This window comes from Callospermophilus lateralis, chromosome 11 (assembly GCF_048772815.1).
Source record: "Callospermophilus lateralis isolate mCalLat2 chromosome 11, mCalLat2.hap1, whole genome shotgun sequence".
Lineage (NCBI taxonomy): Eukaryota > Metazoa > Chordata > Mammalia > Rodentia > Sciuridae > Callospermophilus > Callospermophilus lateralis.
The window spans coordinates 79,982,378-80,008,641 of NC_135315.1; the positions used below are offsets into that span (position 1 = coordinate 79,982,378).

General features: G+C 39.4%; 1 pseudogene; it reads left to right on the forward strand.

Annotated features, from left to right (window-relative positions):
* The first annotated feature begins 1,323 nt into the window (after positions 1–1,323).
* LOC143410628 (transport and Golgi organization protein 1 homolog) overlaps positions 1,324–26,264 on the forward strand; it is a 47,133-nt pseudogene continuing 22,192 nt past the window's right edge.

Consider the following 26,264-nt stretch of genomic DNA (forward strand, 5'->3'; position numbering starts at 1 on the left):
ATGGCTCCACCAAGGATGGGAGCATTGCAGACACTCTTCCTTGGGCTGGCTAGCTTGTGCCTTTCCCCCCCTTAACTGTACATATCAGTAATTGAGCTATATTATGATTTAAATCAGATTTTGCTCCTCTTGTCAGAAAGTACAACATTTGCTTGTTAGTTGATGGGTTGTGATGAAAAGGATCTACTCCTTGGGTTTGAAACTTAGCTCCATTACTCACTGGATGTGTGACTGCCTCAATTTACTCTAAAATAAGGATTGGAATAGGACCTACTACTACTGTAAGGTACTATTGTTATGAAGATTAAATGAATTGATATGTATAAAACCTTCAGAATAACAACTGGAGATAAAGAAAGTGTTCAAGAAATGTTAGCTAATAGCTTTCTTCTCTGACACTCGGTTTTGACAGTTGGTTCCCACTAAGTTGTGGACTTTTTTGGACCAGGACCAGATATCTTGTCTTTTGATTTTCATCCACTCCCACACCATACTAGGGCTTTGTCCAGCATCTGGCAAGAATTGTAGCACAAAATGAAAGTTAAAAATATGCTGTTGAATTAAATGATTTCTTCCCTTATGGATAAAGATAAGAATCTCAAGATCTTAGCCCGAAGACTACTGTCCATCTCTCTGCCCTCACTTGTCCCCGCCTTAAAAAAAGCAGGCCATAGTCTCCAGTTTACACCCTCACACAGTTCCATTCACTTTCCCACTTTCCCCTTTCCTAATCAGAGGGATCTTGGGGTGGGGCTTCAAGGAACCTCTAGGAGTTTGAAGGGGAGGGAGCTTGGAACCATAGACTAGCTCTCACAAGTCATGGGTGGGATTTGGTAGTTCAGAAGAGGAGGTACCAGACCTGGAATGGGGGATGGGAGTGATGGTGAAGTGGAGTAGGCTAGTTCAGGATGGACGAGAAATGAGACGTTGAGGAAAGCCAGAAAGGACCAGTTGGCGGAGTGGCGGGGGATGGGTGGTTGACAAATGGAATCACGCAGAGGGTGGCTTCTGAGGGCACAGAAGCAAAGGCAGGTGATTGGACGAGAAAGAGAGTCCTAGTTGCCACGGCAGCGACTAGAGGAGAAGGTCTTCAGTTGAGGAGAAGGTCTCCACTAGAGAAGGACGGGGAGCTCTGGCTCCGTGCGTTCCCCAGTAGAGCCAGTGCATCGACCCCCATATATCCCTGCTGACGTGTCAACCGGGAAAGGCTGAGGCCTTCCCGGGCACCGCCCCTCCGCGCCTCGCTACCCACCCGCCCCCTGAGCCCCGACGCCCGCAGCACCCTACTCCACAGCTTCACCGGCTCCCCGATGTGACCACAAAATGGTTGCAGCACTGGGGCTGCTCTTCTGGCTGTTCGTGCTCTGTCCGACCTGGCGAGTGCTGGGCCAACCGGACCCGAGCACCGGCCGGCGCTTCTGGAAGCACAAATTCTGTGCAGACGACGAATGCAGCAGTGAGTGTGCAGGCGGGCAGCCCGGGGTCTCCGCGGTGGCTCTTCGGGGCTGCATGGGCCTCCGATCCCCCCCAGTCCCCAGCCCCGCGGGCTGGGCTAGGGGGTCGCAGGACGATGGGTGGGGCGCAGGAGTGACAAGAGCCTCGGGACCCTGAGTGTGTCCCCTCCGGCTCTGCCGGCACCCCGGCCAGCCCGCTCAGGTTGCGGGGGGCTTCGACTCCCACTTGTTGCCAGCGTTTTATTTTTCTCTACTGACTGAGGCGGGGGTTGGGAAACAGGATTATCCAGGGACAGCTCTCAGTTTATTCCCTTCCAGGATTTGCCTAGGATCTCAGTGGGTGATGGGGTTGCGCGCCACGTGCCCGGGGCTCCCCACGCTGTAGCAGAGCGCTTTTCTGCCCCCGCCACAGGGACCTGGGCCGGTGCAGTATCAGGGCAGATGCTCTCCAGGGCTCGGTGGCCCTAATCCCAGCGGCAGGTTGATGGTGGGGCTCCTTGGGAAAGGCTCACTGGCCCCTTTGTCCTTTTGCTGCACTGGGGATTGGGCTGGTTTTGCCTTTTAACAGGGACTAGAGTTTAGGCTTGGGAAGAGCACTGAGTCCAGGCACGCATTGTGTTCCGAGGTCTTGGCCCTGACTCTACTTCAATCCTGTCATTTCTGTGCATAGAAGCCTCCCTTCATATTTGAGGTAGGGTAGCAGGTGGGCCAGTAATCTTTTGCTTTTGAAAGAGGCCAAGGATCTGCACTGGCCACCTGGGAACTGCAGCCTCTTCTGTGTGCAGGAAGCGGACATAATTGCTTCCCAGTCCTGGATTGGAGGTGGGTGGTGGGGAGGATGTAGCCATTCAGATTCAGATGAAGAGGTTTGTTGCAATAACAATAATTAATACTCCAAGATTTTTATAAGCCAATTCAGTTTTAGACTCAGTCGCTAGTGTTGTTGGGACCTCTTTCCTCTATATATTTACTGGCCCAGAATACTTCTTATGGCCTCCCGCTTGGTTTCTAGTAACCTTGTAACTTGATGACCGTGTTGTCCATAAATTGTAAGCAGTACATATTTTAAAATATTCATGCTAAAAAGGCCAAGAAGTTTACCATTGAGCTCTTTATGCCTAAATTGGTGTTACCAAAAACAAATTTTATAATTTGAATTGTTTGTTCCATTCCAATAAAGAAAAAAGATGTCTCCAATATATGTTAAGCAGTTCCTAGAGGTAACCCTAAGGCTGGAGTAAATAAACACTCAGAAAAGCAAAGCAGCTGCCATGATATTTCCTTTCAGTTTTGGGTGAACAAAATCAGGCTTCCAGCATGGTAGAATGTTTGCTATTCTTGGCTATCAAGCGCTATCCTACGTGGGCTACCTGGACAATCTCATCACTGATGCTTCCTCGGTACTAAGACATGGTGTTGGTAAGGTTCAGTGGGGTAACATAACTTGAGAAATGGCCTGTGTCCAAACAGATGTGACCAAACACAACAGGTGGGTCTGTGTTGTGTTGTAGGAAGTAGTGAGGTGTGTATGTCAGGTGTCCTTGTGTGCCTTCTAAATAAGTGCTCCAAAAAAAAAATAACTAAATAGGTGCTCCATAGTATGCATTATGTTGTCACCTAATATATTACTGATTTGTAAATCCTCTATGACCTAAGGGGGAACAAGAGAAACATTGCCATTTCCACTTGTGATGAGAATTCCCCACCTTAAAGTGTCTCTCACCTTCAACTTGGCCTCTTAATTATATATGAATTAGGATGCTGACAGTTTTGAAAATAGTCCTATTTTAGCTTCAAAATAACAAGTTACCCTCTCCAAATCTGTGTTTGTTCCTCAGACATATATTTTTATAAAACACACATTCTTGTGTATTTTACTGCTAATTGGCCTTTAGAAAAAGTGTTATTTCCATTTCTTCTTTGTGCTTTTTACATACATCTATTGTCCATTTCATCTTAAATCAGAAACTGTGTATTTGGTCAACCAAAAAAAAAATGTTGTTTCTACCAGTTTCTAGATCAATTGTGATTCTAGTCCTGCATTTTAAGCATGAAGGTATTGCCTGACCTTTTCTCATGGTTAAACTTGTTCCTTGTCAGATAGGATACCCACTTTTGATTTTGTTTATTAAAAAAAAATACGAATGAGGATGTTTTGAAACAATCTTAATGTTGGATATAGTCAACAATATTTGCTCAGAGAAAATACATTTCCTGGTAATTTACCCAGATCCTGAACACAGAGACAGCAACTCTGCTGCAAATGAAATTGACAGTGTTTATGGCTGCATGGTAGCACTTGCAGCCACTTAAAGGTAATGTCTTTTAGCAGTTAGTTCAAGTTAATTAACCCCTTGGGGGTTCCTGGATATTCTTCCCTCTTCCCTCCCTATTACCTCTGCATGAAGCCATACTTAAGCCTGTCCGTGTCTACACTTGGATTTACATATTTGCAAAATGAAGCTTTTTATGATTATGAAAAAGAAAAAAAATTGAGGCCTGCAAGAACCAAGAGTTTCACTGAAACCAGCCATGATTGGTGGTAGCCACATTGCTTTTTATTTCTCAGCACAAAGAAAAATAGAGAAGCCTCCTTTTCCCTTGTCTAATTGCAGGGAATATTGTATTTTATAGCAATAAAATCTCAAAGAATTTTAGATACTTTGAGCAGGTGAATTAAAAGTGATTCCAGAGAGTACTGGAAAAACTTGATTTTTGTTCATAGTGGGATTCATATTTCCTGATGGGTCAATGTGGATTGTGAAAAATCAAATTTTAATGTTTGTTTTTCTTTTTTCAATGTTCATACACAGTGTTAATGTACCGAGGTGAAGCTCTTGAAGATTTCAGAGGCCCAGATTGTCGTTTTGTGAATTTTAAAAAAGGTGACCCCGTATATGTCTACTATAAACTGGCAGAGGTATCACCAGAACTTTGGGCCAGAAGTGTAAGTAAAAGTTTGACAGGTGTTATATTCTTACTTTTGATGGGTTTTTCAGCAGTGTAGATTTAAATGACTGATTTCTTGGGGTCTTTGTAGAGTTAACCTAACCTCTCTGCAAGGCCCTGTGCTCCTAACATGCCTTAGGCCTGGCACAGCATAGAAAGTCAGTAGACTTTCTGAAACAGAACTGAACTGGTTGTGGTTGCTACCCCTCACATCAAGTTCCAGAAGGCTCTACACATCATAAAGGTTGTCATGGTGAAAACCTGACAATTCTTAGCTTTGCTGCTTCAAAAGGGAAGGATTCAAGGATATTAGAGTTAATCCTGTAAATTAAGTCTGAGATAGTAACTCAGGCATGCATATTTAAAGTTGATTTTTTGTGTATTTTACCTAATCATTTGTGCTGTTTTTACTCTAAAAAAGCAGAATATTATGTTCATTATGTGCTTTTTTTTTCTTTTTTGAAACTTCTGGGTCATCCATTTCCTGCTTTTCCTACAATCTATGCCTGAAGGTTCCCCCAGGGGTTCTACTTCTAGCCAGTTGTATGGATCTTCTGATGAAAGACATGACATTGTTTATATCATGCTTTGATATTTTAAATGGGGAGATTCACTAGGAGTGACCTCATTGAGAGACTTATGAGTATTGTCCTTTTCATTTAAATCTGATATGTGGATTGTTTACTTAAAATAGTAGCAAGGGTCTTTGATGACTGTAGGAATGTTCCAGTTTAGAGACATTCCGGATTGCATCCCTGAAAGTTCTCACCCTAAATAAAATACCACACAGCAGAAAATAAGAGTAATCCCTATGGGAAAACTAGTTTCATTTTGTTGCCATTTCTGATTCTTAGGGAATGATCTTGAAACTTGGTGCCTTTAGGTACAAACTTTATATTTAGACAGAGTCCCAGTTGCAGTACTCCATATAAAGAACCATCTATTGTTTCTTTCAAGTATACCAAATAGGATTCGTAATCTTTAAACTTGGAACTGTTTTTCCATGTACCTAAGTGGCATTTTTCATACAGTAGTCGTCTTTCTCCCCTTCTTTGAACTTTTGGAAAAATGGGCTTGATTTACAGTTTCTCCTGTCACATTGTAGCCTGTTAACTATGTTCATCCCTAGGACTCTTGCCATTCTGGGTGGCAGCACTCATCCTGTCTTCCTGAGGAGCCCTGCTTTCAGCACCTGACCAGAAAGGATCTTTGCCAACTGATGAGTGTTTGGGTGGCACTTTGTTTGCATTGCTCCTGTGGCATTCATTTGTCTTCTTTGCCTTCAGTCAGGTTGTGTTTTATCTTAGATCCCTATAAAGTGAAAAACTCAGTTAGGAAAGGACCCCTGTCTAATCCATCTTCCTTTTGAATATTTCCTTTCAGGGCAGTGGCACTTAAGTACATTTGTTCTGATAGTAGCTTATGCAGAATTTGTTCTCTTGTGGCAGTTCTTTGCTCCCCACCCACAAATCAAATCAGCAGCACCTCGGCAGGGATGATGTATGGAAGCAAAATCAGGTATAAAAATTATTTCCAGTCATGAGCCTCCGTGATTCTGCATCATTTTTTTTTTCATATCACAAGAAATGGGATACCACCCAGTGTGTAATTATGGAGCTTTATATAATCTATGGTCTCAATTGACACAGATTAAGAAGAGATAAATGTGTTTCCTTTCTCCATACATCTCTGTTTTTTTTTTTTCTTTTCCAAATTTAACCTTAATAGAATTTTCATCAGAAGGGAAAAGTGTATTTCCCCTCAGACTCGCCTCTCATGTCATGAATGTTATACTTAGGAAATTAAAAACTCTTTAGTTTTCAAAATGATTCTCATTTTGAGTTTTTAGTTTTCATTCTGCAATGTTGTTGATTTTCTAGAGTCTCAGACTTTATCTGCCAAGTGATGAAGCTTTTAATTGCTCCGTCTTATCTAATCTTCATGGCAGTATTCTACCACTAATACTGGCTCTCAAATGGTTTCTAGATATAACAAGAACATTCATGAATGGGGATATTTTAGAGTTAGTGATAAGATGCCTTTTTTAATTTTCTTTTTTGGGCGTTTGATTTGCCTATCAGTTTCCTTTAATTATTGGCAAGAATCTTCTGTTCCTTTTAGTCAGTAGTTAGTAATAAGAGTGTCTTTCTCAAGGGGAACTTTATATACCTTTTGTACACTTTATGTAACTTCATATAATTTAGCTGTTGGTGCTGAAAATAAATGGGGTTCTTTTCTGCAGAGGATTTATTTTGGGTGAAACTGAAGCTTGATATGTGGTTTAGTATGCATTATTTTTGTAATTTTATTTTCTCCCCAAGTACTTGTAAAAGTAGATTTGGAAAAAGCTAGGAAAGCATATACTATCCAATACATTTGCTATAGTGGTAATACATTTTAGAGATTTTTGTATTGTTTTTACTTATTAATTTTCATGACTGTTGTGTATTGGTTAAGAAAGACACAAATATTGGTTTATGAGCAATGCTACAAAATGTACAGGTAAATTCTTGCTAGAGGTTATTTGGAATTGCATTTATAACCAGCTTTGATTTATATAGTTTTAACCATATAATATACAATAATCTCCTATGCAGATCTTTTATTTACTTCAGAAGTCTTAACTTTATGTGCTCTGTGTTGAGAATTAAGCTAAATGTAAAAAAAGAAAACTTCAGTGGTTGGAAATGTTGTTTTAACGGTTCTGTACTTAATTTTTATTTGGAATAATAATCTCAGTGTAATTGTTATAGCAACTTTCTTTCTTGGTTATACCATATACCTATCTATTATGTGTATATTTCCTGCCACTTCTGAGAATCTCTTATTTATATTCCTTGTACAGAATTTATTTTATATTTGTCTCCTTTGCACTATAGGTTGGCCATATTATTGGATATTTTCCGAAAGATTTCATCAAGGTAGTTCAAGAATATACTAAAGAAGAGCTACAAATTTCAACAGATGTAAGTTATGGATTTCTTTTTTGTTCTCAATTGTAAACTGGCTTATAAATCCACCCATTATATTCAGTTAACTGCTTCTGAAAGTTTTATAATGTGTTTATAACATTTGTGTATCAGATTTTCATTTGAAATCAGACTACCTATAAAAAAAAGTTTGAAAGGCATTCAAGGGTGATTATATTATAATCTGAGAGTTTTCTAATATATTGAAACAGATATTCTTATAGAAGGCTGTTTACTCAACTATAGGGCTTTTCTCTTCTGTTTTATATGTGAAAAATAAATAATGTAATATACTTGTACTTGGCTATTAAATTTAAGAGGTAAATAATTTCATTTTACAGGCAAAAGGAGGTATTCCAACTTGAAAACTACTCATTGAATAGTTATTAGACATTTTAAGTATGTTTAGGTTAAATTAATAAACTCTAACTTTTATACTAGGCTAGAAATATGTACTTACAAAGGTTTTCTTATTCTTAGTCATATATGGGATTGTAGTCATGTTATAGATTTGGAAAAGGGGACCTGAGCGTTTCAGGTGATGTTCAGTCTCAGATCTTTTAAGGCCCCAACTGCTTCCTTTATACAGCATTCCTGTATTGTGCTCTGACTTAAATTGATTTTGTGACTGAAAGGATTTCGTGTTCTAGAATTCTCACTTCAGCTGATTATTTTCTAGAGTTTTAAATTGTGTAGTAATTGATGCCCACCAACATTGAAACATCTTTGGGCAGCTCTTTGTAGTGGCTGTAGAATATGCAAGCTGCTAGGTTAGGATAGTTCTTAGATTAGATGGGGTGAATGGATAAAGTCATCCTGTTTGTTGTTGCTGTTCCTAAAATTTCTTCATAATCTCAGGGGCCATAAAATCACTTCTGTTGCTTGTTGGACTTCATTGTTGGTAAAGAGAGTTAGTTCTTGGGATTTAAGCTGTGACAGCAGTTCACTGATTACAGAGAACTCATTTGTTTTGAACTCTGCCTTTTCATTATGTTTCCCATTACATGCATCCCTCATGGCTTAGAAATGCATGTGATGGGGAGAGGAAATCACTCATCCCTACTACATTGAACTGCCTCCCCCACCCCCAGAACCCCCACAGAATATTATGAAGATTTAATTAGGAGATGGAAATTTTTTTTAAAAAATTCCATTCATACTATGGCTCCTTTTATATGTCAATTTGCTTACTAGTGGCAAGAAGGAAGACTAAATAAATATATAGATAGTCCTGAGAGAGGTCTTAGTGACTGTGAAACCCTGATGAAGAGGAAGGTGTATAACTTGTTGAATCTTGTTTTCAGTTTGTTCTTGTGGTAATAATAATGTGAGGAGCCTCCTTAATATCATTCTTTACTCCATCAAATGTACTTGTATCTAAGTAAGATACTTTAAAACTGATTCATCTTTCTCAATGCTGCAGGATCTTCCAGCTTCTCCTGAGCAAATGATTAAGAATTAAATTCCTGAAACATAGGTGTAGATTTTAGAGCTGGAGGATCCTACAAGTGATACCTTGCCTTTCCCTACTTATGCTCAGAGCAAATTGAGAGAGACCCAAGAGTCAGGCTGTTGGAGACCAAATTGTCACCATTTTTACTCATTATGCTTTTTAAAGAATATGACCCATGTTAAAAAAAGAAAGAAAGAAAGAATAGACTTTCTAACACTGTAGTCTAGAAAAAGACAGATTTACTCAGCCATAGAAGGAGTTAGCCAATGGGGGTTGGAGGAGGGTAATCTGGTTGACCCCAAAGATTCTTTAGAACCAATCCTGAATTTGGGAGCATGGATGAGTTTGCTTTTGTGACACTTTGTTATTGACACACTAATGTTTTCCTTTTCCTTACAGGAGACAGATTTTGTCTGTTTTGATGGTGGAAGACATGATTTTGATAATTATAGTGTAGAAGAACTTCTAGGATTTTTGGAATTGTATGATTCTGCAAATGAAGATTCTGAGAAAGCTATAGAAAAAGTGGAACAATTTCCTGAAGTCTCCCAGGATGTTGAACCTGAACCTAAACTAGTAGTAGCAAACTCAGAGCAAATTGAAAGTGCATTCTCAGAAAACACTATGGATCTTGAGGAACAATTTCTGGCTCAGAAGAACCATCCTCATGCAGATAGTCAAACAGATAATGCTCAAGGTGAACAAACTTCATTTGAACCCTTTGAAGAAATACTACAAGATGAATTGAAAGTGCCAGAAAGTGAAAACAACAAAACCAGCAACAGTTCTCAGGTCTCAAACGAACAGAAGACTAATGCTTATACACTTTTGAAAAAAGAAATGACATTAGACTTGAAAACCAAATTTGGCTATACTGCTGATGCACTTGTGTCTGATTATGAGACGACCAGACTGGTGACTTCATTAGACGAAGATTTTGATGATGAGGAATTGGATGCTGATTATTATGCATTTGATAAGGAAGAAGAGGAGAATGAGGAAAGCTTTGGGGAGCTCCCATTACTAACCTTTATAAGTGAAGAAGGCATGAAATTCCCAGTGGAGTTTGGAGTGGAGAAATATTCAATAGGTGAAGAGCAGAATTCAAATGAAGAAGATAAGGTTGAGGTAACTCTGCCCCCAGGCATCAAGGATGATGACAAAAATATACTGACAACCTTGGAGGATACTTTATTTATTGGCACAGGTGGTGACGAGAAAACAGATATGATGGATTTGGGGAATTCTTATTCAGAAGAAGAAAAAGAAGATGAGGAAGCTTTAGTTCCAGATAGAAAACAGAAGAAACCACAAGCAGCAACAGATTATATTTATCCTGAAAGTGCAGAATATGGTCTTTTTGTGGAAACCTCTAAGACAGATAATGATGAAGAGCCAAAAGTGGACATCGAACTTCATATTAAAGGAAAAGAGACAGATGTTCAGGAGCCTAAGAAGCACCTGATGCAAGATGTTTCAGAATTAGAGGATGAGAAGATAGAAGGGATGATTGCATATACTTCTCCCCAAAGCAATAAGCCCAGCTCATTGCCAGCTGTTGAAAAGGGCAAGGACACATTAAAATCAGCCTTTGAAAACAAAGAGAATGACCTAAAAGAAGCAGTTATCCATATCTCAAAAGACTCAAAAGAAGTGAATGAAGAACTCTCTTCACCTGGAGAGAAGATTTTGGAAGATAGCTTAGAGAATAAATCTCTACATAAAGCTGTAGGGAGTCTGATGACCCAAGAACAGAGTAAACCACCAGAATCCTTGGGTATTGCAACATACCTGGGAGATAATCAAAATGATGCATCCATAGATGGAATGGAGGAGCCAGGTTCAGTAAATACACCAACCCTGCACATAGACTCAGTGGAGCATCAACCTCAGGAAATTAAAGAGGGACTAGTTCTGAAAACTGAAAATCAATCTGGATTCTCCTCTCCAGATGGAATTGGTTTGTTAAGAGAACCGGAAGAAGAGGTCCACAGTCCCAGAAAAAAATTTACTTGGCAACAATAAAGAGATGTGATTGTTACAGTTAGTCATGTAAATGAGAAGATATGGCTTTCCAAGGACAAGGGTAAAGAGCAGTCTTTGGCTGAAGAATTGATTCAGCATAAGGCAACACAGGGGACACAGGAAATTAAAAAAACAGAGCAAACTGATGAGGTAGAAGTACCGGGTCTCCATACCGAAAGGCCAGCATCAGTAGAGGAGGATTATTATCCCCCTGAAGAGCTACTGGAGGATGAAAATGCTGTAAGTGCAAAACAGTCAAAAGAAAAACATTCTGGGATTCAGAATGTTAACAAGCACGTCCTTGAGAAAGCAATTTTAGAGACTATGAATCCTGATCTAGAAACCAAAGAAAACAAACAAGAAACGAGTATAATTTGGGAGATTTTTAAGAAAAGTGAAACCACAGCCAAAAGGGTAGACATGATGGACAAGGAACGAGGTGATATGGAAATGGGAAAGGAGGAAAGTCCTCTGGCAGATGAGGAAGCCCAGGGACTCTTTGACGGAAGTGATGAGGAAAACACTCAGACTTCAGGGATAAGTGAAGTATTTCAGGATAAAAATTCTGATGATCTTGAAAAAGACAACCCTAAGGAACATCTGAACACTTCAGGGTCTACAGAAAAGGCTACTGGAAAAGAAATCTCAAAAGAGGACCTTGAGGACATAGGGCATATCACGGATGCAGAAAGCCAGGGTCCTGCTTATGCAGATCTTGAAGATGATATACTCCCACAGAGTCCACATATAGCCCTAAAGCCAGAGCTTAGCGATCAGGAGGAAGACTTGCCCATAATCCGCAGCTTCTTTACAGAACAAAAGTCCTTGCAACGCTTCCTGAAGTACTTTGATGTCCAAGAACTGGAAGCCATGTTGCAGGAAATGTCATTAAAGCTGAAGTCAGCACAGCAGGAGAGCCTGCCCTATAACGTGGAAAAAGTTCTAGATAAGGTCTTCCGTGCCTCTGAGTCACACATTTTGAGCATAGCAGAGCAAATGCTTGATAATCGTGTGAATGATATTAGAGACACAGGAATAAAGGAAAGTAACATATTTGAAGAGGCTGCAGTGCTTGATGATATGCAATACTTGATCTATTTTGTGAGGTACAAGCACTCCACAGTGGAGGAGACTGCTCCATTGATAACAGCGCCTCCTCTACAGGAAATCTGGACTAAAGCTGAAGGTAAATACCTGCTTGCGGCTTGAGCTGGAGAAAAGGAGTTGTTCCATCCAGGTGTTTTTGTGTATTATTGTAAAGTTCTGTTCAGTTTCCATGTGCCTAAAGGAGAAAGAAGGCTGACTCAGGAGCCCCATATATACCTTTATTCATTCTTTTGGGCTAGAGCATGAAAGGGCATTGCTTATTCTTTTTTCCTTTAGGACAGTTGGGATTGGTTAGCATGTTCAAAGAGAAATTTTATAAAAAGTTAAAGAGAAAGATATAAATGAGAAACTAATGCACAAAAGTAGACCTGTTAACAGTAAAGATTTTATGTTAAAATTATAAAAGGGCTTTATTAAACATAATTTCTTAATCATAAAATATCTGTACTAGATCATGTGGGTGTGGAGTGACTAGCATAACTTTTTTTTTTTAGAATTTAATCTCTTTTTATGTGGTGCTGAGGATCGAACCCAGTGCCTCACCTGCACTAGGCAAGTGCTCTGTCACTCAAGCCTAGCCCTAGAATAACTTTTAATGGATAGCTTGCCTGAATTCCCCTCCCCAGCATTTATCTTTTGTGGATACCATGCTATTTCCAGTCTCTTGGGGGAGAGGTCACTTATTCTGGTTTTACTCCTCTGGGTTCTAAGGTCCTTGCATTCATATTAATCAAGGATGGAACCAGGATGACAAGCCTTATAATGTAGTGCTTGACACATAGAAGCCTTTCAATTAAATATTCGTCAAACTGACAATGAGCCAATATCCTGATAAAAGCTTTCTGTTTCCTGGTTTCATATTTGATCATCTCTATCCATTGTTTTTCAAAATGAAATATTTCAACTGAGAGTATATGATAAGAATTCCAGAAGGACATAAAGCCATTGGAAAATTTACATCCCAAGAATGCTAATTTTACCTGCTAATTTGGGGAAGAAAACAGTTGTACATTTAATCAAAGCAGATATATTTTGGATAAGAATGCAAAGTACAAGTGAATGTTCAGGGTAGAATATGAAGCTGTAAAGAGATAATCTTTGCTCTGGATCCTATTGGTCTATGTCCTGAGCTCAGGAAGGAGATAGGTTCATCATTTGGCTCCTAGGTTACTTGGAACATATTTGAAAGTCACATTAGCAAGCTAGACTTACGGAGTTCCCTTCTCTATACTGGCTCGGTGAGACTAGCACACTTGTAGATGAAAGAGTTCCTGTTATTTCTGAGCAGAATAGACATTTCACATTTTTGTTCTGGACCAGAATTCTCTTCTGCACATTTATTCATGTGGGTGTATGTTGGTTTGCCAAGGGAAGTTAAGTTATTGAAGCCTCTATCATAAATGTATTTGTTTATGAAATACTTTGGATTAAAGGCTTCTTTATAAATTTGACTGTATAGTTCAGTCATCCTTTAAATGGGATGAAAACAATTAACCCTCCAGTATCCTTGCCCAGTTGTTCTCATGGGCGCATGCCAGGACAAGGAGGGCAGTGTTGAGGTATCTGGAGCTGTGTGCTGAGGGGGAGTGCTGATCATTGGGCTTAAGTGGGGGTAGATAGTGTAATCCAGCTGCCTCAATGCATTCTTCTCCCCTGTAGAGATGCAGCCACCCCATGAAGATGATTTTCCTAAAGAGAACACAAATCATCTTAATAGAAATCTTCATGAAGAGCCTCGCCTCCTGAGTCATCATTTAAATGTGAACCATCCTGAAGAGCCCAGCCTCTTGAGTCAACCTGTGACTGAGGACATGGGTGTCTTAGAAGTGTCTCAGATCCCAAATACTGAGAAAGTAGACCCAGGTAAAGCTTGCCAATTTTTCTCTACAAAGTAGAGGCATTATCATAATGAAGGCTTTCAAGGATATTTGTTGCCAAAGGTACAAAATAGAGTAGAGAGTAATATAGGTACATGTGAGTTAAAAAAAAAATCTCTTAAGTGAGAGAAAATCAAGAATAAAGATGACTAGAAATCAAAAATAGGCCAGAGACTGTAACTCACCTAAAAGCAAATGTTTAGCTATGACTAGCTTGTGTAAACCATTTACAACTAAAATATTATTCTTCAAAGGCCTTATGCTCTAAAACTGTAATTTTCCACCAGACCAACAGCACCAGAAACTCTGGGGGTGGGACCCACAATCTGTGTTTAGCAGGCCTTCCAGGAAAGTCTGGCCTGGTACAAGTTAGCTTGAGAATCACTGTTCATAATCTCTTAAATTCTGTGTTTTTCCCTTTTCTTCTAAATGGAATGTAATATACCTCAAGTCCTGTTTTGACTTGCTTCCTGGACATGGTAATTAAACTTTTTCAAATGCAGTCAATCGTCCAGATCTTTATACTATATACTTACAGGAAGCAGTACAGAACTGCAATCCATTTTAGACTGACACTTATGAATACTTCATCATAGTGCACAGTATCCAGTGGGAGATGAGAAACAATTTTTCAAAAAAATCCCCAATAATGGCATAAATAGCATTCTACTTTTGTGTTGCTCACTCTCATTTTATCAGTAAATTAGATGATGACTAGTTGTTTTATTTTATCCATCCAGTATGGTGCTATGAGGCCATAATTACTGTATTTTGTGTTTTTAAAGGTTCTGGTCTGTAAGCATAGCTATAGCATTATCCTGCACCAGTGTAGGGCTTAGCAGCACTGATCCTGACCCCGCCCCCATCTGCACACACAGAGTGTAGGAGAACTCATAGCAGGGGGGATTCAGTTAATTTGAGAAGGAATAACATATCAGTTCTCCCATTTTCCAGAAGACATTGCATTCATATATGAACACTACTGACTTCTGAACTGTCTTTACTCCATAAGGTTCTGAAAATGAATCATGCACCATTAAGATTTGTTATTTTCATGCTCCAAAACTTTCAAGATTAGGAAAAACTTGGCTTACAAAATTAAGCATGAATTATTTCCCTGGCCTTTTAGGTTCCACCACAAAATGATGTCAATCACCTTTATATGTAAAATCTTCCCAAATGTCATTTAATGTGTCTCAGGTGCTGAGATGCTGAGCCAATGGGCAGACTTCACCAGCAGTCAAATTCATAGACCAATAGTGAATGGAGGGCCTGAGGTTGTAACTCAGTGGTAGAGTGCTTGTCTAACATGTGAGGCACTGGGTTTGATTCTCAGCACTGCATACAAATAAATAAAATAAAGGTCCATCAAAAACTTAAAAAAAAATTAAAAATTAGGCAAAAGCTTAAAAAAATAGTAGTGAATGGAATCTCAGGGTTGAGAAAGACCTTAGAGGCAACTGGTCCAACTTCCTTTTTTTTTAGAGAGAGGGAGAGAGAGAGAGAGAGAGAGAGAGAGAGAGAGAGAGAGAGTTAGTTTTAATATTTATTTTTTAGTTATCTGCGGACACAACATCTTTTTTTTTTTTTTTTATGTGGTGCTGAAGATGGAACCCTGGCCTCATGGCCAGACGAGCGCACTACCGCTTGAGCCACATCCCCAGCCCAACTGGTCCAACTTCTTAATAACTGCATGTTGGACTCCTAGCTGTTTAATCAAACGTACCCCAGGCTCATGTAACTCATACTGAAATTCCACCCCTACAAGCTCTCAGGTCTAACTGGAATTCTACCTCATTCACAAAGCCTCAATGCAGGTCTGTACCCAATTACCTTTAGTCTCTCTTGGTATTACTGTGTTCTTTTTAAATAGCTGTCATCTGTCCACTCAATAAATAGTTGTTGAGTATCTCTGCCAGGTGCCAGATGCTGTGTTAAGACTTGGCTCATTCCACCTGTAAATCTGCAAAACCAAGACTCCCTCTCTTTCAGCTTTCCTAAAATTTTTAACACAAAGTTTCACCAGCACTAAATCCATGTTTGTTGAATGTGACCCTGTCTATATATCTCTGGTTTCAAAAATTTTCCTTTAGTAAATATTGTTCTGATAGCAGTTGTATGGCCATGGAAGTAGTGGAGAGTAGACTGGAGATTGTTCATTTTATAATTGAAGGGTCTGACAGCTCTAATTAGGATTTTGAAGTTTTCTTCTCTGTGTTAATTGTCTTTAGGAGAGCCACATATTCCAGGCACTGTGATTCATATATTTAGTGAAACACTGATGAATATTGAAACTGAAGAGAGACAATTCTTATTCTATAGCATAAAATAAAATAGCCATTTCCCCTTTCAATTTTAGAGCTACTTATAACAGAAGGTACTCCTGTTGATGATGCTGATACAGAAAAACAACTAAAGGACATAAAGGTGGAAGAGCCAGCAGATGCCACCCTTTTGGACAACATGCTTTCCTTGTTATATTCATACTTGCTTTATTTCACTAAGATGGTAAGTTTGACATAGTTTCTTCAATTAGAATGTTGATTATTTATTAGTTTTTAAGTGGCTTCTGGTCATGAAGTGAAGAACTTAAAATGTCTTTATGAAAATGACTCCTGACCCTTTGAGTAGATAGCTCCTAAAACAAAAGCCATAGGGGTATGGCTTAATGGCTACTTAGTTTAGCATATGAGGAAGATTTGCTGTCTACCAAGGCTGGACATTTGTACACCTGTAAAAACTTGGTTCTTCCCCTCAGAACCTTTCATTCTGGCAGGGAGATAATAGCATTCACTTGAAACACAGTAAGATAATGGCAGAAAGAGAGGTATTTATTTGATGGTAGAACATTATTGTCCATAAATGCATTATGGTTGGAAGGGTGATCAATAAGGTCAGAAAGTAGTTGAGATGTGTTTGAAGCACAGGCAAAGGACAAACAGGAGTGTGACATGTGGTTTGTTGTTGATTAAACAGGCTGGGGTGGAGGATGGTGGGGGAAGCTGGCAGTCAGAAGAAATGTGTTCAGATGCCGCAGTCTGGCTGGGCACAATTCAGGAGCCACTTGTCAAAAGAAACTAACTTTATTTTTAGAACCACACAAGATAAACAAAACAGCTCCTCAGGAAAAAACCCTCAGAGCCCAACTGCCACCACCGGCTTCCCACAAGCCACACACCCAACAACCTCTTCCTCCCACAATCCTCCTGCTCTTGAGGCCGATTGGCTGGGTCGCATGGGCGGAGCCAAAAAAGTCCCCCAATGAGCAGCTTCGTGGTCTGAAAGGGCAGGGAAACAGCCCAATGAGCATCACCGCAGAGGAGCCAATCAGCTAGATGTTGCTAGATGTTGCTGGGGCTGCTGTGAGCCAATCATCAGCTGGTAGTCTGAAAGTTTGCTGGAGCCCCTTCGGCTGTGGCTCTCAACATCTCCCCCTCTCTGTTTAAACAAGAAGCATGTGGCTTAGGGACCGTGTCTGCCTTAGGTTGTCCAATAGTACATATGGTCCTTACCCGTTATTGGATGAACTGACCTCAAGGCATCAGCCTCCTGTCTTAGGTTGGTACCATAGTAATTGGATCTTACCTGTCATTGACTACCAGTCCAGTATACAGCCACACCTGTGTAGAGGTCTTCGTACCAGCGGGGGGGTGAGGTTCTTTGCCTCACCTCTGTTGGCCCCCAAATTTTAGCTGAAGGATCATGACAAACAGAAGGGAGGAAGATACACCAAGCCAGCTGACGGCTCCTTTTGGAAAAATTGTACCACCGATGACACCATCAGCATAAATACCCCAACACTACCAGAAGTTGCTGCACCAACAGATAGTTCACAATGCATACAAGTGAGTTCACAATGCATATAAGTGATACATAGTCCAGGCAAGTTCTGCAAGCAGTTCAGTGATGGCTATTGCAGAAGCTGTAGATTGGTTTTATCTTTGTCTTCATGCACTGGGATGAAGATAGGAATTTTGGCAATAATGGCTGAAGAAAAAATTATGTAACGTTCCAGAAGGCATTAAAAGAAAACAATTTTCTTAACAATTTACATTATCTTTAAGAGAATTATTAAATATAATGAAAAGGAAAGGTGAAAGTAAACAAACAGATCTGTTAACCTCCTTTTTTGTTCACATTTTAAAACAATCTTCAACAGCTGTTTACCCAATTTAAATTAAACCATTTAAATCACGTGAATAAAAAAAATTATTTGGATCCATTTTTTCATGAGCGCTCATCATATAAGACATATGGACATATGTACATTCAAACACAAAACACAAGTGTGCACACATAATACATACGACACATAACATAATAGTAAAGGCCTTATAACTTTTTACAGGTGAAATCTCCATTGCAATGTTTAAAAACTCTATAGTCAAAAAATAGAACTGATCAGCAAAACATTAACCTAGGTCTGTATGAGCTCAAAAAAAAAAAAAAATATGGGAAAGGGCAATAATAAAATAGATATTGAAAAAAGCATTCTGGTTCTGTCGCAGATGTAAGAATAACCAAACTGGAGTTCTGGATATCACATCTTCTTTTTGGTCTGTAGAAATCGCTTTAGTTAATCTGTCTGGAATCCAAATCAGCTGCTGTTCTCCCTGTGGAAACACATAAACAGACCCCCGACTCCAGGCAATCACTGGGTCAGGACCTTAGTTAATCTCTCTGGAATCCAAATCGGCTGCTGTTCTCCCTGTGGAAACACACAAACAGACCCCCGACTCCAGACAATTACTGGGTCAGGACCTTTCCATTGTCCTGTTAGAATATCCTTCCAAAGTACCTTGGGCTTATATACATTTTTTGGACACATATGCCTTTCCGCAGCACTAAGCCCTGATGAATCCAAATTTAAAAAGTTTAGAGTAAAAAGGGTTATTTTAAGTTTATCTTTGGGGAATATATACCCCTTCCCAATTCCTTCTTTTTGCTTTAATAAGTACATTTTAATAGTTTGATGAGCTCTTTCAACTATGCCTTGTCCCTGTGGATTGTATGGGATTCCTGTTATATGAGTAATGCCAAATGATGAGCAAAATTGTTTAAAAGAGGTAGAAGTATAACCAGGGGCATTATCTGTTTTTAACTGTTTTGGAATGCCCACAGTGGCAAAATTTTGTAAGCAATGAGCTATAACATCTTTAGTTTTTTCTCCGGCATGAAGGGAGCCCATCAAAAATCCAGAAGAAGTATCAACTGTAACATGCAAATATTTTAATTTTCCAAATTCTGGCAAATGTGTGACGTCCATCTGCCAAATATGGTTAGGTATCAATCCTTTAGGATTGACTCCAAGATTAACTTGTGGTAAAAAGGTCACACAATTTTGACATTGTTTTATTATTTGTCTAGCTTGTTCCTTAGTTATTTTAAAACGCTTTTGTAAAGTATTAGCATTGACATGGAACTTTTTATGAAAATTTATAGCTTCTTCTAGTGTAGAGAAAATATGTATGTCATGTGTAGTTTTATCTGCTAAATCGTTGCCCAAACTAAGGGCTCCAGGCAATCCTGTATGTGCCCTGATATGTCCTATAAAGAATGGATCTTTTCTGTCCCAGATTAGACTTTGTATAGTGGAAAACAAAGAGAAAATAGTAGAGGAAGGGGAAATCCTACCAGCATCTTCAAGGGATACTATAGCATTAACTATATACTGACTATCGGAAAATAAATTAAATACAGAATTTTTAAACATCACAAAAGCCTGTAATACTGCCTTAAGCTCTACCTTTTGAGCTGATTGTTTGGGTACTAAAAATGTAAAAGTTCGATCAGGTGTAACTATTGCTGCTGTACCATTATTTGATCCATCAGTGAATATATTTGGAGCATTCCCGATAGGTGTTTTTCTTGTCATTTTTGGAAAAATTACAGGATGCGATGACCAAAAAGACAATAAAGGATTAGATGGTAAGTGGTTATCAAATGAAGCATTAGATTTGCACATGATTATTGCCCAAGTATTTAACTCATTAGCTAACTCATCAATTTGATTCATAGTATATGGAGTAATAATTTTATTGGGAGAAATTCCAAACACTCCCTTTGCTGCTTTTATTCCTTTGAGTATTAATTGTCCTACAGCCTCAGGATACCTAGTAAGAATAGTGTTAGGAGAATAAGATAAATGTATCCATAATAATGGGCCTTCTTGCCAAAATACTCCTGTAGGAATATTTTTTGTTGGTAGTACAATAAATAATAAAGGCAAACTTATATCAATTCTATCCAAATGCATATTTTCCATATATGTTTCAATGATTTTTAATGCCTTTCTTGCTTCAGGCGTTAACATTCGGGGTGAATTTGGATCTGATGGACCTTTCAGGATATCAAATAAAGGTCCCAACTCTCCTGTTGGTATACCTAGATAAGGCCTTATCCAGTTTATGTCTCCTAATAACTTTTGAAAGTCATTAAGTGATTTGAGTTGATCTACTCGTATTTGAATTTTTGGTGGACGGACCATGGTTGAGGATAATAGAACTCCTAAATAATTAATTGGAAAATTTAATTGTACTTTATCTATTGCTATCTCTAGATTATAATTTTTTAATAAGTTTGTAAGTGTGGCATAACAGTCTAGCAATGTGTTTTTAGCTTTGTGTGCTAATAATACATCATCCATATAGTGAAATATTTGTAGTTCAGGATTTTGATTTCTAAGTGGCTGGATTGCTTTGTCAACATAAATTTGACACATAGTTGGGCTGTTAGCCATCCCTTGAGGGAGTACTTTCCATTCATATCTCTGATCAGGACCTTCATGATTCAGTGCAGGGATAGTAAATGCAAAACGTGGACTATCCTCAGGATGAATTGGAATTGAAAAAAAAACAATCTTTAATATCTATAACTAAAACATACCAAGTTTTTGGCAAAGCAGACAATTGAGGAATCCCCGATTGAGCAGGTCCCATAATAACCATCTCATTATTAATGGCTCTTAAATCTTGCAATAATCTCCATTTACCAGATTTCTTTTTGATGACAAAAATGGGAGTATTATGGGGAGATACAGAAGGTTGTATATGTCCTTCTGCTAATTGTTGTTTGACCAGATCATGGGCTGCTAGTATCTTTTCTTTAGTCAGGGGCCACTGAGGAACCCATACTGGTCTTTCTGATTTCCAAGTAATTTTTATTGTCTCAGTGGCCCTTTCTGAAAATCCAACCCATGTCTGTCTGTTCCTGGATCTATTTGTATTGGTGCTGCTATACCTTGTTCTTGTTTTCCTAATCTTTTTCCTTTCCTAAAACCTTGTCTAGTCATAATAGTGGGTGCATTTTGGTTGATGTTATTTGTTAATGTCAAACCTAATTGATCTAGGACATCTCGTCCCCATAAATTTATAGGAAGATAATCCAATACATATGGCTGTATAGTTCCTTCACATCCTTCAGGATCCTTCCAATCTAATACCATTGCACTTCTATGGGGATTAGTCGCCACTCCTAGGCCTCGAAGCGTTTGAGTGGCTTGTTGTAATGGCCAATGTTTTGGCCATTCTTGACGAGAGATGATGCTAAGGTCTGCACCTGTATCCAGTAGCCCATTAAATTCATGTCCTTGAATATTTAGTTTTAGCATGGGGCGAGAATCTAAATTTAAAGACAGCATAGCCCAATCTACACCTGTGGAGCCTAATCCCTTGGAACCTCTTTCTATAGCACGACTGGAAAATTTATCATGTAGGCTTGGTATTATTAGTAACTGTGCTATTCTATCTCCTGGTGAAATTACTGATATACCATTTGGAGAACTGGCTATAATTTTTATTTCACCTTCATAATCGGGATCAATTACCCCAGGACTTATCATAAGTCCTTTTAGAGTAGAAGAGCTGCGTCCCAATAATAAGCCTACTGTTCCTTTGGGAAGAGGTCCTTTCACCCCTGTGGGAATGATTTGAACTCCCATCTCTGGAGTTAGTACTGATCTGGCGGAGGCGCAGATGTCCAACCCTGCGCTCCCTCTGGTTTGTCTGATGAGGGATCTGATGGACAATGTGTCCTGGGCACTACCCTGATGGGGTTGCTGGGTTCCTCCAGTGCTCCGTATATTTGTGGTTTTGGGCCCCGGAGCATTGGGCCCCCCTGTCCATTTTTTGGCAATGGAGCCCAGTACCTTTCTCCACGATATCGTGGATAAACACTTGGTCCTTGTTCGTTTTTTGATAATGGAGTACCCTCTATGGTGGTTTGAGAACGGCATTCATTAGCCCAATGTCTCCCTCTACGGCATCGTGGGCAAATACCCGGTATTCTACTCCTTTGATACCTAGTTTTGTTAAACCCTCCTCCTATGGGGCAATTCCTTTTAAAATGTCCTGTTTGTTCACAATTGTAGCATGTTCTTGGCCTGGAATCTAAAGCCTGTTTTACTGCAGCTGCCACAATTTGCCCTTGTTCATTAATGTCTCTGGCATCTAAAGCCTGTTTTACTGCAGCTGCCACAATTTTCCCTTGTTCATTAATGTCTCTGGCATCTAAAGCCTGTTTTACTGCAGCTGCCATGACTTGCTCTTGTTCATTAATGTCTCTACATAATTTAATATATGTGTTTAAATCTTCATGTTTCCATGGTCTAATGATATCTCTGCACCAACGATTCGCTTGGTCATAAACCAGTTGTTTTATTAATGGCATTGCTTGTTCTGTATTCCCAAAAACTCTGGTAGCTGTTTGAATAAGCCTATCTACAAATTCAGCATAAGATTCATTAGTTCCTTGTATTATCTTAGATAATTGACCTTGTAAACCTCCATGTCCTTGTAAAGTCTTCCATGCCTTAACTGCATCTACAGCAATTTGTAAATATACACCAGGATCATATGCAATTTGTTGCTGCTGATCCTCATAAGGTCCCTTTCCTAACAACATATCTAGATTTCTCTGAGGATAACCAGCTGCTGCATTTCGCCTAGCCGTCTCCTTGCAAAATTCCTCATTGGCAACCTTCCATAACAGGTATTGTCCTCCATTTAGCACAGCTTTACACATATTAGCCCAATCTGCTGGCGTCATGTTCAAGTTGGTAATGGATTCGACCAAGCTTACAGTGAAGGGTGCTTGAGGACCATAGGTTGTTACAGCCTCTTTTAGCTGCTTCACTGTTTTGAAATTTAAAGTCTGGTAAATTCGCTGCCCTCCTACCTCAAATACAGGGCATGTTAATACTTGAGATCCTGTCTCAGGATCTGAACTATCCACTGCGGGGGTTGGGGGCCTCTCAGCATATGAAGGTGGCCTTGTCAGTTGGACACTTACGTCCTCTGGTGATAGAAAGGTGTTAGTAGCAGTCTCCTGTAGAGGTGGTGCTGTTGGTTGGACACTTAAGCCCTCTGGTGATAGAAAGGTTTTAGTAGCAGTCTCCTTTTGTAACTTTCCCCCTGATGGCTTTTTATGCTCTAAACTTTCTTTCTCTGTCTGATTAGCTCGAAAGACCTTCTCTTTTACTTGAATCTTTTCCTCTTTCTGACTAACTTGAGAGACCTCCTCATTTACTTGAATCAATATGTCTTCTCCTTCCTCTACCTTTGTCTGAATTGAAGGTTTTGGACTAAGAAAACCAGATACCAATGCCCACAATGCCAATGTGCCAGCTGGCAGAGTTCCTGGGCTGTTCTTTTCTATTCTTTTTAAATCTTCACCATGATGGTTCCATTGTGATATATTTAACAACTCCTCCTTAAAAAGCCATGGGCTACATTTTTGCATTGTATCAACGTATGCCCTGACTGCTCTTGATTTTACTGGGATGCCTCCTTCCTCTAACAATTTACTTAACACTCTTTCAGTTTGTTTTTTACTAATTTCTGATCCCGTATTTCTACTATAATACAACCCAACAAGATGACGCCAAACAAAACCGAGACAGAATGAAATAAAAATGGAACCACACAAAATCATTATAACCTTTCTATCCTCCTTACATGTACATCCGTCCTTTCTCCCTATCTGTTCCTCAGACGTAAATAGTTTTTCCTCAGAAGTGAGCGGTTTTTCTTCCGTCTCACTCATCTCCAGGGACAGGCAACTTAAAACAAAAATGAAGCAAAACAAAAGAGAAATCTTAAAATGGCTCCCCATCCTCTCACCCTGCCCTCAGGGGCGAGCGGTTTACTTACCCTCAGTCGTTCCCCGTGCGAGCCACCAAATGCCGCAGTCTGGCTGGGCACAATTCAGGAGCCACTTGTCAAAAGAAACTAACTTTATTTTTAGAACCACACAAGATAAACAAAACAGCTCCTCAGGAAAAAACCCTCAGAGCCCAACTGCCACCACCGGCTTCCCACAAGCCACACACCCAACAACCTCTTCCTCCCACAATCCTCCTGCTCTTGAGGCCGATTGGCTGGGTCGCATGGGCGGAGCCAAAAAAGTCCCCCAATGAGCAGCTTCGTGGTCTGAAAGGGCAGGGAAACAGCCCAATGAGCATCACCGCAGAGGAGCCAATCAGCTAGATGTTGCTAGATGTTGCTGGGGCTGCTGTGAGCCAATCATCAGCTGGTAGTCTGAAAGTTTGCTGGAGCCCCTTCGGCTGTGGCTCTCAACATTCAGAGAAATGGAAACATGAAGAAAAGGATATTTGGGGAGGCCAGGAGAATGTAAATAGTTGGTGTTGTATAATGTGTGAAGTTGGAGGGGGATGGTCTGTTGGAGAGGCCAGCAAATCTTAAAGGAAGTCATGAGCCAAAGTAGCATTAGACCATTAATAGTGGGGATCCTTAGAAAGTGTTAAGAATGAAAGGAATTAGGTTAGATCTGTTTCTTAGAAAGAGTCACTTAAGGCTGACCTTTCTAAAGAAAATCATGATCCAAACAAAACATTTAATCTGTCTAGAAGCTTATCTAAGCATTTTAGGACTTACCTCCCCCTCATGGTATTTGTTGATGTTGGACTTTTAGAGTTTAATTATAGGAATGAGAAAGCTTTTAGAGCTTGGAGGATAAGATGGTCCTAGGGCCATTGTGACAGTAATCCTTCTCAACTGAAGTTGTTTCCTGTAAGTTGTGTTATTTCAAGACTTGTGTAAGAAAAGTGATGTTGTTGTTTTCCATGTAAAATGTATAGATTTTGAAGCCAGGTAGATCTGGTTTCAAATCCCAAGGTTATCATTTAGAAGTTTGGGCAAATAACTAAACTTTTGAATATCAGATTCCCCATCTGAAAAATGTAGATAATGCTTACTCCAATCATAAGAATTAAATGATTTGACAAGGTAAAGTGTCTGGTGAGATGTCTGGCATTTTGTAGGGTTTTACCCCCATGCACCCCCTAATTCTCATGTAGGCAGTCAGAGGTGGTATAAAGACAATGAATACCTGGGGAGGAGAGACCACCAGGGTGGAAAAGATGTGATGGGGAGAAATGAATCATTTTTCAGTTGGCTCCATGTTTGTTCATGGTGGTGGCAGCCACCTGGGTAAGGAGTATGTACAAGTCAGGCAGTTAGAATAATGATATTTCCAGTGATTAAAGCCCAGTCTTCCACAGTCATAATTTGATTATCAGAATGATTCAACATCACTTGGAAAGTTTACAGCCTCATGATATGGGAAGGATTTCTTTATTCATATTTTTAGGTATGCACAGAGCCCTCCTCTAGGTCTAGGTCGGGGTATACGAATGTGGTGCAGGTATGGTCAGTGATTTTGCGGTGATAGGTAAGACATTGACATGAGTGGCAAAGAAGAGGCACAATGTTACGAGACTGATTTGAAAGGAGCCTTCAAGTAGACATTTTGATGGCCCAGTATGTACAGGACATTGTGCGAGGACTAAAAGAGTCTAACAGGTGTAAGGCATGATTGTGATTTTTGAAAGCCTTTAGAAAAGGACTTAACAAATATATGCAAAAATTATGAACAAGTCAATGTAAAATCTTAAACAAGTAGTATGATATCTGATAGGACTGCAGAGTAATAGGCTCTGATGTGTTTGGGAGATGTGCACCAATCAGATTCATTGATCAATGGAATCTTAGTAGAATCTTAGTGTTAGAAGAAACCTTGGAAGGCTGTTAGTCTAGTTTCTCACTCATTGCTGTAATTTTCTTTACTGTGGTCCTGACGAGTAGTTATGAGGCCTGTACACCAGTATTTCCTAGCAGGAGTCACTCTCTTACAAGGCTATATGTTCTTCTGTTGTCTAGTTCATCCTTGTATTGACTCCAAATTTTCCTCCACATGATTTCCTCTATAAAATTGAATTCTTTTCAACATAGAAATCCTTTAAATATTTGAAGTTATATCTTAATTTAAAAATTATTTTTAGTATTTTTATCATGGAAACTTTCAAATAAGAGCAGAGAGAATAGTAGGGGACTATAGGTAATCATAACATACGGTACATTTCAGAATACTAGAAGAAAAGATTGTGAAAGTTTTACCATAAATGATATTTGAG